The 17,571-nt window shown below is 44.3% G+C and overlaps 1 protein-coding gene across 1 annotated transcript in view; it reads left to right on the top strand.

The window, feature by feature from the left end:
• The window catches only part of adra1d (adrenoceptor alpha 1D), a 156,774-nt gene extending 139,839 nt beyond the window's left edge, over positions 1–16,935 (top strand). Inside the window, exon 4 of the transcript XR_015758488.1 lies at positions 16,829–16,935. The gene's annotated coding sequence lies outside the window, so the exon portion shown is untranslated. The remainder of the gene's footprint in view (positions 1–16,828) is intronic.
• The last annotated feature ends 636 nt before the right edge of the window (positions 16,936–17,571 follow it).

Raw genomic sequence — 17,571 nt, 5'->3', positions numbered from 1 at the left:
CTGGTGGTGGTAGCCCAGAGTCTGGTCTCTTGGCAATGATAGGCCTGGAGCCTGTACTCCTGGTGGTGGTAGGCCCGGAGCCAGGACATTTGGCGGTGTTGGCAGGGCGGTGACAGCTGCAAAACCAGGCCCTCCTGGAGCTTCAGTATCCTTGTTGCTGTACCCAGGAGCAGGACTCCTTGAGGACCAGAAGATCTTACAGAAGCTCTGGAACCGGTCTTGAACAGAAGATGAACTCTTATTTAAGTAATGTCTTCTTATTCTTTTTGCAATTCAACGTGGTGCTGGATTGTGGCGAAAAAACACTTTTTGCTGTATCTTAAAGATAATGCGACAATAAGATCATTCATTCCTACCAATGTTGTTGGTGTCACTGTGGACCATGATCCCCCTCACCCAGTGCTCTCACTGACAGTGACTGCCTGTATCAGAGACCTCACCTCACCCCCTGTTCTCAGTGATGGTGACCTCCTGTATCAGAGACCTCACCTCACCTGCTCCCTCTCAGTGATCGTTACTGCCTGTATCAGAGACCTCCCCTCATCCCCTGCTCTCAGTGATGGTGACTGCCTGTGTCAGAGACCTCACCTCACCCGCTCCCTGCTCTCAGTGATCGTGACTGCCTATATCAGGGACCTCACCTCACCTCCTGCTCTCAGCGATGGTAACTGCCTGTATCAGAGACCTCACTGCTCCCCCTGCTCTCAGTGACAGTGACCGCCTGTATCAGAGACCTCACCTCACCCCTGCTCTCAGCGATGGTAACTGCCTGTATCAGAGACCTCACCTCACCCCCTGCTCTCAGCGATGGTAACTGCCTGTATCACAGACCTCACCTCACTCCCTGCTCTCAGTGACAGTAACTGCCTGTATCAGAGACCTCACCTCACCACCTGCTCTCAGTGACAGTGACCGCCTGTATCAGAGACCTCACCTCACCCCCTGCTCTCAGCGATGGTAACTGCCTATATCAGAGACCTCACCTCACCCCCTGCTCTCAGCGATGGTAACTGCCTGTATCACAGACCTCACCTCACCCCCTGCTCTCAGTGACAGTGACTGCCTGTATCAGAGACCTCACCTCACCACCTGCTCTCAGTGACAGTGACTGCCTGTATCAGAGACCTCACCTCACCACCTGCTCTCAGTGACAGTGACCGCCTGTATCAGAGACCTCACCCTACCCACTCTTCTGGCAAGGTGTTCACTGAAGCAGGGATAGACCCTTATAATTGACCACTTCAGTGGTCAGTTTGTGCTGCCTGGTAACCTCCCACTGTTAGCAATGTGTCATTGGGGCAGGGAGACACTCGGCACACTACCCAGCACCTTGCCACAGCTTTCTGCTGCCTTTTCCTATCCCCGCCCACTGCTAATGGGGCTGCAAAGTTCTGCCCACTATTTCCTTTATGAGAGGGATGGGCAGTCTCTATCAATTTGAGCCAGGCCTTTTGGGTTTAAAACAAGGAAACTCTTCCACTCAAAGGCTGGTGAGTGTTCGACATGCTCCTCTGCAAACATCAAGTTACTCTCATTAATTTTAAAGCTGTCTTTGGTAGTCTGTGATGATCAGTTAGTTTAGCTGGTTTGTAATGCAGACTGATAGCATCAGTGTGTGTTCAGTTCCTGCACTGCCTTAGGTTACTCTCCTTTTCAACCTCCCCCCTTCACCTGAGGCATGGTGACCCTCAGGTTAAACCATCACCCGCCAGCACTCTCTCTCGAATGAAAGAGCAGCCCTATGATTTATGATCACCCAGAAGGATTAAGGCAATGAGGAAAAGGTGGATGTGTCCAGTTAGATTGCAACGGATCAGCCAGGATCTCATTGAGTGATGGAATAGTCTCAAGAGGCTAAATGACTTCTTCCCTCCCCCACTGTTTGATATTCTGCACTTCAGTCCCATGACTTTCAGCCACTTTATTGAATCGTTCAAACCTTGAATGTTCCAGCTTCACTAACTTTCTGATCTCATCTCAGGTAGCAATTGGTGAACATAAACATAGGAACATAAACATAAGAGCTAGGAGCAGGAGTAGGCCATCTGGCCCCTTCGAGCCTGCTCCGCCTTTCAATAAGATCATGGCTGATCTTTTCACGGCCTCAGCCCCACTTACCCGCCCTCTCACCGTATCCCTTAATTACTTTACTGTGAGGGGAATGAACCAATAAAACTCAGTCCCTCGGAGCTCGAGTTGGGTATTCATGTGGGGAAGGCAGGAAGACTAAATTGGTCAGAGTATAAGCCCATAATTAGAATTCAGGGATGAAATCAAATTTCAGTTTGAGGTGGGGGGTACAAACCAGAATTTTCTACTCATTACAGGCTCTGTATGGTTTTCCTTCTCATATGCTTCAGGGCCTCTGAATAATAGATCAGATTGAGGCAACCCAACACACGTTCAATAGCATCTGTGCCACTGGACTAGGCTGTGTGCAATAATTAACATCAATGCTTTGCTGCAAGACAATTTTCAGAGAGTGATTAATAGGACCATAGATTAATAGCAAGAACCACAAGCAAAAGCATTTCATTATCTTCAATCACCATTAAATCACTGTTAAATGCACTCTGTCCTTCCGTATGAGCACGGAAGTGGCCCAGTCAGATCAGATTAACTATCTGATGTGGATTTGATATCTAAATCGTAGAAATATGTTTGGAACCAGAAATAAAAACAGAAAACATTGGAAATTCATTGCAGGTCATAAACAAGTTAAAAGCAAAATGTGCATCAAATTAATGTGAAACAAACTTTGTCTCTAGCCTTTTCAGGTAGAAATTTAGAAAAAGATTGTTTTACTTCACAGCAGAGCAGTGCATTTATTGTAGCTGTTCTGGCTCATTTTATAAATATATAAATATATCCTTCAACCAACATCATTAAAATTAACAGATTATCTGACCATTATCAGGGAGCTGTTTTTTGGAGATATCTGTCCACAAATTGATAGTCACATTACTCTTAAAGCTCCAATTCCTGACACACCTGAACCACATCATTCCTTTATATTCTAGTCACTAAGTATAGAGCAACATTCCATTATATATTTATCAACCATTTGTTCATGACATGTATCTTTTTACACCATTTAATAAAATGCTTGATCTGTTTATTTCAGTGCAAAAGTGAATTTACTCACATATGCTTACATTGAAATCCATTTCCTACAGTTATGTCCATGAAATTAAGCTGATCATATCATTTTTTATCCTTATTTGCCTACAGCTACATAAGGTACAATGTCATTTATTTTTGAGACTTTGGCAAATTTGTGGCTCTGGATTTCACCGCTGAGATGATGAATGAGCATGGAGTCCTCAGTACATGATGTCACCACAAGGTGGTGCTGATGGAGTGCAAACCTTTGTTAAAACAGCCAACCCTAAACAGGAAACCCACTCACACAGATGTGAATTTGGAAGTCTCCTCAGATCAAAATCATTCTCAAATAGAATCTCCTCCATTTACTGAATATTCTTGCTTTATTGGATCTCAATGTTCAAAGATGGTGTTCCAGAAAACTAGCTTTGAAGGTACTGACCCCTCCTCTGAGGTGAGGGAGGAGTGACCTTTCTCTTCAAATACTAGAATTGATCGAGCTGTGTATTTATTTGTTCCTGCTAAATGTTTGTAATTTTCAAGGAAAAGGATGTTCACAATGTAGGAGCAGGAGTAGGCTATCCGTCCCTCACTGTCATCTACAAACCTCATGTCACTTCATAGCCTGATCTCACACAAATCAATTGACCTCAGAATTAAATCTTTCCATTCACTCTGTATCTGCAGCTTTTTATGGAACAGGTCTTCAGATGACTACCACTCATTGTATGAAAATAACAAGTAACATTCCGCCCCACAAAAATACCAGGCAATGAACATCTCTGATAAGAGTTCATCTAACCGCCATCTCGTGATGTTCGATGGCGTTACCATAACTGAATCCGCCCGCTATCAACATCCTGGACATTACCATTGACCAGAAACTGACTCTTCATATAAACACAGTGGTTACGAAAGCAGATGGGCGGCACGGTGGCACAGTGGTTAGCACTGTTGCCTCACAGCGCCAGAGACCCGGGTTCACTTCCCGCCTCAGGCGACTGACTGTGTGGAGTTTGCACGTTCTCCCCGTGTCTGCGTGGGTTTCCTCCGGGTGCTCCGGTTTCCTCCCACAGTCCAAAGATGTGCAGGGTCAGGTGAATTGGCCGTACTAAATTGCCCATAGTGTTAGGTAAGGGGTAAATGTAGGGGTATGGGTGGGTTCGCTTCGGCGGGGCGGTGTGGACTTGTTGGGCCGAAGGGCCTGTTTCCACACTGTAATGTAATCTAATCTAATGTAATCTAAATCTAAATCTAATCAGATCAGAGGCTAGGAATACTGCAGCCCATCTCTTGACTCTCCAAAACATATCCACTGCCTACAAGGAGAAAGTGAGGACTGCAGATCAGAGTCGAGAATGTGGTGCTGGAAAAACACAGCTGGTCAGGCAGCATCTGAGAAGCAGGAGAGCCGATGTTTCAGGCATAAGCCCTTCATCAGGAAAATGAAGGGCTTATGCCCTAAAGGTTGATTCTCATGCTCCTTGGATATTGGCTGAGCTGATGTGCTTTTTCAGCAACACACTCTCGACGCTACCTACAAGGCACAAGTCAGGAGTGTGATGGAATACTCCCCACTTGCCTGGGAGATTGCGGCTCCAACAACACTTAACACCATTCAGCTGCTTGATTGGCATCACATTCACAAGCATCGACTCACTCTATCACAAATGCTCAGTAGGAGCCGTGTACAAGATGCACTGCAGAAATTCACCAAAGATCCTCAGACAGCACCTTCCAAACCCACACCATTTCCAACTAGAAGGACAAGGACAACAGATACTAGGGAACACCACCACCTGCAAGTTCCCCTCCAAGCCACTCACCACCCTGACTTGAAAATATATCACCATTCCTTCAGTGTCACTCAGTCAAAATCCTGAGATTCCATCCCTAATGGCATTGTGGGTCAACCCACATCACATGGACAGCAACAGTTCAAGAAGGCAGCTCACCACCACCTTCTCAAGGGCAGCTAGGGACAGGCATTAAATGACAGCTCAGCCAATGGCACTCATATCTCACAAGTGGTTAAGAAAAAAGTGCTTCCTGAATTCACTTCCACATGTCACAGTCTCAACTTTTGAGAGTATCCTCTTATATTTCATTGACCCAGCAGAGGAAATAGTTTAAATGCAAATGGCCTATCAAAACCTTTTAACAATTTGAACAGTATGGTCAGGTCACTCTTGCATCTTATACTCAAGGAGTTAGGTTATTCCAGTGATTCTGCAGTATACCACCATGCATTCCTCAGCTTCCTGAGGTGCAATGGCCAAGACTGAACTCAGCAGCCTGGAGGAGGACTCACCAAAACTCTTGCAACTATATCAGCTTCTTTCCTTTTGTACTCCGGAGAAATGAAACCTTTTTCTGAGTCAGCGGCATGTCTGGAACAGCACATCACAGAGTACACCTGTCCCCATCCTGTCCCTACAAAGCAAACTTAGCTGTAACTGCATAACCACATCCTATTCTGCACATTTGGTATCTTCCATACCCTAACCCAGGCTGACCCTACAGTCTCTCTGGATGAAGTTAACCCAATTACATATCCGAGATTAGAGAATTACTGTAAATTGCAAATTGAATTGATACTAAACTCAGGAATTTCACAGCCAGCAGGAGTGAGACTCAGCATTGATCTGAAATACAGCTCAATGACTATGAGTGAGACTCAGCATTGATCTGAAATACAGCTCGAAGACTCTATGAAATTCTAGGAATGCAGGAGCAGGGGTCGATTATTCAGCCTCTCCTTATTGATTAGTTTTGAATCCAGATCTAAAGGGAGACGCTGCATCACTCAATTATTAATCTGACACGAGCATTCTTGGGGCAAATCAATTCATGCTGATAAAAACCTGGATTCGTCACCACTCTGCTGCTTCTCCAAGTACTGAATGTAAATTGCAGAGATGGCATATCTATGGAATTCAAATTTGTTTCCAGAAAGATTATTTGTTCCTCCAACAAAGTTGAGGAGGAAGTAGATGGCACAGAATTATGGCATTTTCAGAAGTTCAAAATTGGGAAATTGTGTTCTAATCTGCCCACCAACACCACAGTGACATGATTCCCTCAAGAACTCAGCTCTTCCTTCCAAGAACGACACCAATACACAGTTTAACCTCACCGGAGCAATGCTTCAGGTGCAATCTGAAAAGATTCTGGGTAATCCAAGATGGAGATGGGGAAAAATTGTGACTGTAAGAACTGCTCCCTTTTGAGGTATTTTAGGTGTTGGAGGTGATTTCCTTGAATTCCAGGAGCAGCAATTACTGTTTTCTAAGCTGTTGAATTGTTTTGGAACTTTAGGGAAAAAAGATCAAAACAACAGGAGGAAGACAGACAAAAGGTAGCGACCACATGGTCAGTGAAAGAGAAAGAAACCTACATTACTAACTGACACAGCGGTGAATCTGCACAGTTACTGCCTTTGCTGTTTGAGTTCAAGTATCTCTGGACATCAGAGTTCGTCTGGGAAAATTATCAAACAGCGAAATTCACAGCTGACCTTGGAGGAAGCTGTGCGGGAGAGCTCACAGCACAAGAACAGATAAGTGCATAGTTCTTACGTGTAACCTTGCTGTAAGTCTACAGTAGTGAGTAGAGTGGGTACTTTCTTGATTATATGTTTATAAACCATAAGTAGTAAATTAGCCTGGAGCACTGTTTTTTAGAGAAAAAAAATGATGCTATTTTCTAGGTCTGCCGATTGTGAAGGAGCAAAGATGACCTTTAGTAGTATGATATGCTCTTCCTGTAGGATGTGGGAGTTTAGGGAGAGTTTCCATGTTACTGATGATTATATCTGCAGGAAGTGTGTTTGGTTGTGAATCCTATCAGATCAGTTGGAGCGACGGTCAGAGGCAATGAGCAATTTACAAGAGCAAGGGGGTGTAATGGAAGGCAGTTATAGGAAGGGAAAAAATCCACAGATACAGTCACATAGATGGGTTAACTACAGGAAAGGTAAGAGAGGTAGGCAGGTAGTGCAGGAATCTTATGAGGCTATCCCCATTTCAAACAAGTATGCTGTTTTGAAAAATATAGGGGGTGATGGATTCTCAGGGGAATGTAGCACAAACAGCCAAGTTTCTGGTATCCAGACTGGCTCAAATGTAATGAGGGGTACATTAGGGTCCAAGTGATCAATTGTGTTAGGAGACTCTTCAGTCAGAGGCACAGACAGTTGTTTCTGCAACCAGCAGCTAAAGACCAGAATGGTGTGTTGCCTCCCTGGTGCCAGGATCAAGGATGTCTCAGAGAGGGCGCAGAATGTTCTCAAAGGGGAGAGGGACCAGTAGGAGGTCATTGTACACATTGGAACTAACAACATAGGAAGGGAAATGGATGAGATTCTGAAGGGAGAATATAGAAATTTAGACAGGAATTTAAAAAGGAGGTCCTCGAGAGTAGTAATATCTAGATGACTCCCGGTTCTATGAGCTAGTGAGGGCAGGATTAGGAGGATAGAGCAAATGAATGTGTGGCTGAGGAGCTGGTGCAGGGGAGAAGGGTTCATATTTTTGGATCATTGGAATCTCTTCTGGGGTAGAAGTGACCTGTAAAAGAAGGACGGATTGCACCTAAATTGGAAGGGGTCTAATATACTGGCAGGGAAATTTGCTAGAACTGTTCGGGAGGATTTACACTAGTAAAGTCGGGGCTGTGGGACCCAGGGAGATAATGAGGAAAGAGATCAATCTAAGACTCGTACAGTTGAGAAAAGGAATGAGTCAAACAGTCAGAGCAGGCAAGAACAAAGCAGAGAACAAGGTAGGACTGATAAATTAAACTGCAAATACTTCAATGCAAGGGGCCTAACAGGGAAGGCAGATGAACTCAGGGCATGGTTAGGAACGTGGGACTGAGATATCCTAGCAATTACAGAGACATGCCTCAGGGATGAGCAGGACTAGCAGCTTAATGTTCCAGGATACAAATGCTACAGGAAGGACAGAAAGGGAGGCAAGAGAGGAGGAGGAGTGGAGTTTTTGATATGGGATATGCTGTACTTAGGGAGGATATTCCCGGAATATATCCAGGGAAGTTACTTGGGTGGAACTGAGAAATAAGAAAGGGATGATCACCTTATTGGAATTCCCTAATAGTCAGCGGGAAATTGAGAAACAAATTTGTAAGGAGATTTCAGTTAGCTGTAAGAATAATTAGGTGGTCATGGTAGGGGAGTTTAACTTTCCAAACATAGGTTGGGACTGCCATAGTGTTAAGGGTTTAAATGGAGAGGAATTTGTTAAGTGTGTACAAGAAAATTTTCTGATTCAGTATGTAGTTGTACCTACAAGAGAAGGTGCAAAGCTTGACCTACTCTTGGGAAATAAGGCAGGGCAGGTGACTGAGGTGTCATTGGGGGAGCACTTTGGGGCCAGCGACCATAATTCTATTAGTTTTTAAATAGTGATGGAAAAGGATAGACCAGATCTAAAAGTTGAAGTTCTAAATTGGAGAAAGGCCAATTTTGAGAGTATCCAGCAAGATCTTTCAAAAGCTGATTGGGGGCAGATGTTCGCAGGTAAAGGGATGGCTGAAAAATGGGAAGCCTTCAGAAATGAGCTAATGAGAGTCTAGAGACAGTATATTCCTGTTAGGATGAAAGTTAAGATGGTAATTGTAGAGAAAGCTGGATGACTAAAGAAATTGAGGGTTTGGTTCAGAAAAAGAAGGAAGCATATGTCAGGTATAGACAGGATAGATCGAGTGAATCCCCAGAAGAGCATAAAGGAAGGAGGAGTACACACAGAGGGAAATCAGAAGGGCAAAAATGGGACATGAGTTAGCTTTGGCAAATAGGGTTAAGGAGAATCCAAAGGGATTTTATAAATACTTTAAGGACAACAGGGTAACTAGGGAGAGAATAGGACCCCTCAAAGATCAGAAAGGCAGCCTTTGTATGGAGCTGCAGAAGATGAGGGAGAAATTAAACAAGAATTTTGCATCAGTGTTTACTATGGAGAAGGACATGGAAGATATAGAATGTGGGACATAAATGGTGACATTTTGAAAAATATCCATAATACAGAGAAGGAAGTGCTGGATGTCATGAAACATGTAAAAGTGGATAAATCCCCAGGACCTGATCAGGTGTACCCGAGAACTATGTGGGAAGCTAGAGAAGTGATTGCTAGGCCTCTTGCTGAGATATTTGTATCATTGATAGTCACAGGAGAGGTGCCAGAAGACTAGAGTTTGGCTAACGTGGTGCCACAGTTTAAGAAAGAGGGGAAGGAAACGCCAGGGAATTATAGACCACTGAGCCTGATAGCACTGGTGGCAAATTGTTGGAGGGAATCCTGAGGGACATGATGTACATGTATTTGGAAAGGCAAGGACTGATTAGGGATAGTCAACATAGTTTTGTGTGTGGGAAATCATGTCTCATGAACTTGAGTAACAAAATGGATTGATAAGGTCAGAGTGGCAGACATGCTTTATGTGGGCTTCTGTAAGGAGTTCGACAAGGTTCCCTATGGGAGACTGGTGTACAAGATTAGATCTCACAGAATACAGGGAGAACTAGCCATTTGGATACAGAACTGGCTCAAAGGTGGTGGTGGAGAGTTGTTTTTCAGACTGGAGGCCTGTGACCAGTGGAGTGCCACAAGGATTGGTGCTTTGTGTCATTTATGTAAATGATTTGGATGTGAGCATAGGAGGTATAGTTAGTAAGTTTGCAGATGACATCAAAATTGGAGTTGTAGTGGACAGCGAAGATGGTTACCTCAGAGTACAACGAGATCTTGATCAATTGGGCCACTGGGCTGAGGAGTGGCAGATGGACTTTGATTTAGATAAATGTGAGGTACTGCATTTTGGGAAAGCAAAAGAGACCTTGGAATGCTGGTTCATAGCTCCTTGAAAGTGGAGTCGCAGGTAGATAAGATAGTGAAGAAGGCATTTGGAATGCTTTCCTTTATTGGTCAGAGTATTGAATATAGGCGTTGGGAGGTCATGTTGTGGCTGTACAGGACATTGGTTAGGCCACTTTTGGAATATTGTATGCGATTCTGGTTGCCTTCCTATCAGAAGGATGTTGTAAAAGTTGAAAGGGTTCAGAAAGGATTTACAAGGGTTTTGCCACGTTTGGAGGATTTGAGCTATAGGGAGAGGTTGAATAGGCTGACGCTGTTTTCCCTGGAGCATTGGAGGCTGAGGGGTGACCTTATAGAGGTTTATAAAATCATGAGGGGCATAGATAGCATACACAGATGAGGTCTTTTCCCTGGAGTGGGGGAGTCCAAAACTAGAGACTAAGCTTAGGTGAGATGGGAATGATTTAAAAGGGACCGAAAGGCAACGTTATCACGCAGAGGGTGGTGCGTGTATGGAATGAGCTGCCAGAGGAAGTGATGGAGGCTGGTATAATTACAACATTTAAAAGGCATCTGGACGGGAATATGAATAGGAAGGATCTAGAAGGATATGGGCTGGGTGCTGGCAAATGGGACTAGATTGGGTTGGGACACCTTGGCGGCATTTTCAAGTTGGACCAATGGGTCCGTTTCCGTGCTGTACGTCTCTATGACTCTATGATAGGGTCTGAACAGGATTGGCTACGGCAAAGTTTCTGGCCAAATTGGACAAGAAGCCTCATCTTCACATCAGGAAATGTTGCTCCATCTTTTCACGAATGGTATGTTAGATTCTCACTAGGCAGTAGTGAGTTGTCAATTTTGGGAGATTATTGGTTGTTAAGTGCCTTGTTGTCAGCCTAACTCACTAAATTAATATTCAGCTTCCTATCTTTCCAAACTTGCCAAACAAGAGAATTCTCAATGTGGATGTCAGCACAGGCAAATTCAGCTCACTGCCTGTTCCAAATGGCGTCCATGTTGGACATGCTCCATGGGTACCCCATACCCACAGATATCTCTGATCCTCTTGCTTCTGCACCTCAGGCTGCACCGGCATCTATCACTGTATTGGTGCTGCAAGGGCATTGGGCACTCAGGGACACACACCCAGCTCCAGGACTAGACCAGGCTATATCTCTAGGCTCTTCACTCACTCTGAACCTGCCATGCCTTTTTGCGTTTTGCCCTCTTGGCCAGAGATTCCAGGCTATTGTCCTGTTGCTGTGCCATTTAGCTCAGACAGGAAGCTTGTCATAGTTGTTAGCAATCCTCAGTCACGTCACGAGAGGTAGCCTTCACTCAGGGGGCATCCCAACACCCAATGCCAGTGCATGGCTTGGACACGGTCAGTCAGTTAATAGAGGTAGGCAGAGTTCGGACCCTCTCCTCATAACAGATGAAAAGCCAAATATCGCATGGCCCACTACCCATCTCATGTTGTGCAGCCCTCCTGGGGCTCTCCTCCTCCTAGAATGAGAGAGAGGCTGGTATGGTAGGAGATGAAAGTTGGTGCTGGGTGGGGAGGTGTCCCCACCAAGAGGGAGGCAGGATGGCATCAGGGCATGAAAGAAATGAGAGCAAGCGAGGGAAGATCTTGCAGGCAATAGTGAGAGTGGTAGAGCACGAGCTTTGGTAGGAGACAGTAACAGAGATAGAGAGAGTGTGAAGTCTTAGAAAGAAGATGGTGGCACCTGTCCCAAAGAAGTGGAGGAGGTCATTGACCTTCTTCCCAGAGTGCTGTGCATTCCTCCAGCTGGCTGAGGCTGTTATGGAGCAAACGTAGAGCATGGGCTGGCATTGTGGCCTCCACTGATGATCCTGAAGGAAGATCTGCACCACTCCATCCAGCAGGACCTCTAAGTCACTCCACCCAGCAAGGCACTGGTTTACCCTTGTCTGCCATGTCCAAGGGAAACTGTGCAGGGCAGTTCTGGATTGTCAGTGCTTGTCCATGTGCACAATGGGCTTAAAGATGGCATGGACACTAGAGATGCCCATCAATTCCAGGATGTCTGTTGAGTGGTGAGTTGTTCTTTGAACAGCATGACCTAAGATGGAGCCAGAATCAGGCATGTGGAACACCATAGGAGTGTAGTAGATCATTAATGAGATATGTCTGAATAGGCACAGTGAGAAAACCCACAAGGACTCACGGTGAAAAACCCACCTAAAAATTTGACACAACTTGGACTTAGCCAAAAAAGGTATGATTCAGTCTCTTCATGTTTTCTTGTTACAATGCTTTCTGAAACTGATAAATGCCTGCACTTGCCTCACCTTCCACCACTGCATCACCTTTCCCATCGACTTAAAAACTCACTTTTGCTCACCAGCAAGTTTAGGCTGTGCATTTGGAAATTGGAGCAGAACCTGCCTCAGGTTTGCAACAGGAGCTGTCTCAAAACTGAGCTACGTTACCCAAAACTGGAGAAATAAGAAGTCTTGCAATTATGAAATGCTCTTGGATCTCAGCTTAATTTTCATGTGCTATCAAAAGATCAACAGACACCCTCACATCTCATGGTCCATGCAGAAGTTCAGCATTACAGAAGCCAGCTTTAGTCACATTGTTCTGTAACAAACCAGATTTGTATAACACAGAATCATGATGCTGTTTTGGTGGTTTGAGTAAAACCACCATTTGAACAAAAGCACAAGTTGCTGAAAAGCTCAGCAGGTCTAGCAGCATCTAGTTAATATTTCAGATCTGGTGACCCTTCCTCAGAACTGATGGTAGCCAGAAAAATACTGGTTTATATGCAGAAGATAAGGTTGGAGGAGACCATAAGACCATAAGAAATAGGAGTGGATGTAAGGCCGTTCGGCCCATCGAGTCCATTCTCCCTTTCAATCATGGCTGATGGGCATTTCAATGCCACTTACCTGCACTCTCCCCGTAAGGAGAGAGGGTGAGGAGTAATTGATAGAGCCCAAAGAGAGAGAAGAACAGTTAGACAGACAAAGGAGTCGATAATGATCTGGCTGGGATGGTGAATAGCTGTTCATGGAGACTGTTAGTGGCTAACAATAGGTGATGTGTAATGACAGACTATGTAATAACAAGGCCTGGTGTGTGGGGTAGAGGCTAGGACATGGGGCAGTTCAGGCCCTAAAACTATTGAACTCGACATTGAGTCCAGAAGGCTGCAGGCTTCCCAAATGGAAAATTAGGTGTTGTTCTTTCAGCTGGTGCTGAGCTTCCATGGAGCACTACAGCAAGCCTGCGACAGAGATTTTGGCCAGGGAATAGGGTGGTGTGTTGACATGACATGCAACTGGAAGCTCAGGGTCTTTTTTGTGGTCAGAACGTAGATGTTCTGCGAAGCAGTCACTTAGAATATGCTTTGTTTCTCCAGTGTAGAGGAGACCACATTCTGAGCAGCGAATGCAGTTTGAACAACACTTTTGAGCCTGAATAATGAGGGATCATTTCATTGGGTTTAACAGATTTCCTAACAGGTTGCCATTAGCCTGGAGCTGAATTGACCCCTTTTGTGTTAAAACATTTGCCTGTAAGAGCTGGACAGAGTCAGGGAGCTTCTTCACTACAGGCATCTTAACGATTCAAGGTCACTGTCAATGTTTCATGGAAGGGCTAACCATTGCTGCTTCATAAAAGGACACCCACCATGAGAACAATGAACTCATGAAGGGAGTTTGAGGTGGAAAATAAGGGGCAGCAGTATTACACTCTATTCTCTGTTCTCGGCTCACTCCTGGTGCTACAGAAGGACTAATTTTATTCTTTGCGCCATTAAAAAAAAAGAGTTCAGTTTCTGAAATATGCTGTAGAAATTCAAGACTTATGAAGCCAAGAAGTTCCAATGGCTGTGGGTCTCATCAGGTCTCTAGATCTCTTCCCTTTCTATGCTGCTGAAACATAAGATGTGGTGATGTGTGGCTCTGTTGCAGCTTTGTCTGCTTTTCTAACTCGACACTGTCTGAATTTTTGCTGATGACTCTCGGCCTCTCCTCCCACAATGGGCAACCCGCCATTTCCTGCTCACTGTTCTGAAACCTCATCAGCTCACACCATCAAAGTCAATAGTTTCATATCTACACCCCAGAAATCTAGGACCTAGACATTTTAACGCACATATAGCTGCCAGCAAGATTTAAACCAAAACAATTCACCAGTACACATTGACTCCTAACCATGATGGCAGGAAACTTAGTCCTTACCTGCTGACAGACATTTCAGACTAACCTTTACTCCCTAACAAAATTCCATGTTTGAAAATCACACTCTCTGCTATCTCTCCAGATTCTTTGTTATCTACTGAAGCCTTCATCCCTCAGCAGGGATTTCCATAATGTCTCAGGGCAATATTTTCTTTTACTTCTCTTGATATTTTAATTTCATGGTCCCTTTTGATCTTCTGAGCAGAAGAGATGAATTTAATGAAACGTATAATATCTTTAATGGGGTTTGATAGAGTATTTGTGGAAAGGGTGTTGCCCTTGATGGGGGAATCCAGGACCAGAGAGTATAATCTCAGAGTAAGACTTTGCCTAGTGAGGCGATAAAGAGGAATTGCTTTTCCCAGAGGGTAGTAAATCTGTGGAATTCTTTACTCCAGAGGTCTGTCAAAGCTGGGTCAGTAAGTACATTTAAGGCTGAGGCAGACAGATGTTTAATCAGGGAGGTTATGGGGAAACGGTAGGAAAGTGAAGTTGAAGATTATCAGATCAGCTTTAATCACATTGAATGGCAAAGCAGACAGCACTAGAATCCCTACAGAATGGAAGCAGACCATTCAGTCCACACCTAACCTCCAAAGAGTACCCCACCCAGATCCACCCCATCCTTGTAATCCTGCATTTCCCATGGTAATTCCATCCAACCTGCACATCCCTGGATACGACAGGTAACTTAGCATGGCCAATCAATTTAACCTGCACATCTTTGGTCTACAGGAGGAAACCCATACAGACACAGAAGGATATGCAAACTGCAGAGAAAAAGCCACTGGAGAGCAGGATCGAACCCAGGTCCCTGGTGCTGTGAGGCAGCAATGCTAACCACTAAGCCACCATGCTTCCCTGACAGCTACTTCTGTCCCTATGTCTTGTGGTCTTATAGTCTGCTTGCTGGTTTAACATCATGGTTCCTTTTCTCCACTTTTTTTTGGTCATCCTTTGTTGGCCTTTAAAACTTTCCAAAAATAAAAAACAAAATTCCTCTGGTTTACCACTAATGTTTGCCACATTGTATGCTTTCTCTTTCAATTTGATTTAATGTCCTTGGCTAACTATGGTTAGGTTATCCCTTTCCTAGAGTCCTTCTTAGATCATAGAGTCATAGAGATATACAGCATGGAAACAGACCCTTCAGTCCAACTCATCTATGCCAATCAGATATCCTAACCAAATCTAGTCCCATTTGCCAGCATACGGCCCATTTCCCTCTAAACCCTTCCTATTCATATACCCATCCAGATGCCTTTGAAATGCTATAATTGTATCAGCCTCCACTACTTCCTCTGGGAGCTCATTCTATACACGCACCGCACTCTGTGTGAAAAAGTTGCCCCTTAAGTCCCGTTTATATCTTTCCCTTGGGACCCTAAACCTATGCCCTCTAGTCCTGGATTCCCCCACCCCAGGGAAAAGATCTTGCCTCTTTACCCTGTCCATGCCGCTCATGATTTTATAAACTTCTATAAGGTCACCCGTCCACCTCCAACGCTCCAGAGAAAACAGCCCCAGCCTATTCACCTCTCCCGATAGTTCAAATCCTCCAAAGCTGACAACATCCTAGGTGGCGCGGTGGCTCAGTGGTTAGCACTGCTGCCTTACAGAGCCAGGGACCTGGGTTCAATTCCCACCTTGGGCAACTGTCTGTGTGGAATTTGCACATTCTTCCCTGTGTCTGTGTGGATTTCTTCCGGGTGCTCCGGTTTCCTCCCACAATCCAAAGATGTGCAGGTCAGGTGAATTGGCTATGCTAAATTGCCCATAGTGTTAGGTGTATTAGTCAGGGGAATGGTTCTGGGTGGGTTGCTCTTCAGAGGGTCGACGAGCCTGTTTCCACTCTGAATGGAATCTAATCCTTGTAAATCTTTTCTGAACCCTTTCAAGTTTCACAACATCCATTTGATAGGAAGGAGACTGGAACTGCACACAATATTCCAAAAGTGGCCTAACCAATATCCTGTACAGCTGCAACATGACCTCCCAACTCCTTTTCTAATGTTCTGACCAATAAAGGAAAGCATACCAAACACCTTTTTCACTATCCTATCTACTTGCGACTCTACTTTCAAGGAGCTATGAACCTGCACTCCAAGGTCTCTGCCACTTGGATTTGCTGTGAACCATAGACTGTTTTCTTAAACATCTGCCATTGTTTTCTGCTATCTTTTCTGTTAAACTCCTTTCCTAGTTCAGTCCAGCCACCTCAGTCCTCATCTCTAAGTAATTACCCGTATTCTTCTCAATGAATTCTACTTTTCTGTGAATAGAAATGACAGAACTACTAAATTATACAAACAACAAGTGAAAACAGGCATCAATAATCCATGCTTACTATCAACATACCTGTAATCACTGAGTGTACTGAGTTAATTATTGTCTTACCTTCTGTGTACAGAGAATAATTACACTGTCTCCCCTGTTAATTACAGTGATAAGCTGACATGAATGTTCACTTAATGACTTGTCCAATATCTACAACTTCAGGAACAATGAAATATTTCCCATTATATAAACGAATGCTTGCATTTTGCATCAATGATACTTTTGAGAGACATTACAGTAGGCGTTTACCTAATCGTTAGGAAATATTATATCCCACTTATTGTAATTTTCAACACTTGGCTCAATATCTTCTCTTTGCCTTTCAGCTCAAAAAGTGAATCTCAGAAGGTTATTTCAAGGTGAAGAACAAAGCCTTATTTTACAATAATTTGTGTATATGGCCTGCTTGTCCAACACCCGTTACTGGTTGAGGAGACATTTACTCTCAGTTAACTATTGAGAAGGACCTTGCTCAGTCACTGCTGCATATTCTGCTCCCAAGCTGTCTGCTCGCCCTGGCTGACCCAGATTGTTCACAATGCTGGTCCTAAATAGGACTCAGAGCTGAAGATCGCATTACATAGATCTCATTAGATTTCATCACCAAGATTACCTGCTTCCCCCAATGTTCCATCAGCCATCACTGTACCACCTCAGGACATCTGCTGCTCAAAGATTCAAAGGGACAGTAGCAGGACAGGTACGAAGTTGACTAAGCAACAGGAAATAGGATATAATGGTGAATGGCAGTCTCTGTGGAGAGACCAGCAGAGTTAATGTTTCAAGTCCAGTTTGAGTCTTCTTCAGAACTTGAAGAGTAGACTGATTCTGAGCCTGAATTTCCATGAGTAACATACTGGATCACTTGTTCTAGCATGATTGCCTCCTTAAAGCCAAGAAAATCAGACAAGTTTCCATCCCTGATTCCCATAGTGATACAATTTCTTAAAGATTAAGTCATCCTTTACGGCTTCACATCCACAGCATTTTGTCAAATGCCTTGGCTAACTCCTCAATGTTTAGCAACAAATTCTTCCATACCTTGCCTTACAAAGTTATCATTTCCAGA

Source organism: Chiloscyllium plagiosum, unplaced genomic scaffold, assembly GCF_037043375.1.
Source record: "Chiloscyllium plagiosum isolate Xiang-an unplaced genomic scaffold, Cpla_swu_hap1 HiC_scaffold_1, whole genome shotgun sequence".
Taxonomy (NCBI): Eukaryota; Metazoa; Chordata; class Chondrichthyes; order Orectolobiformes; family Hemiscylliidae; genus Chiloscyllium; species Chiloscyllium plagiosum.
The sequence above is the reverse complement of the archived record's forward strand: the minus strand, read 5'-3'. Positions and strand labels throughout refer to the sequence as shown.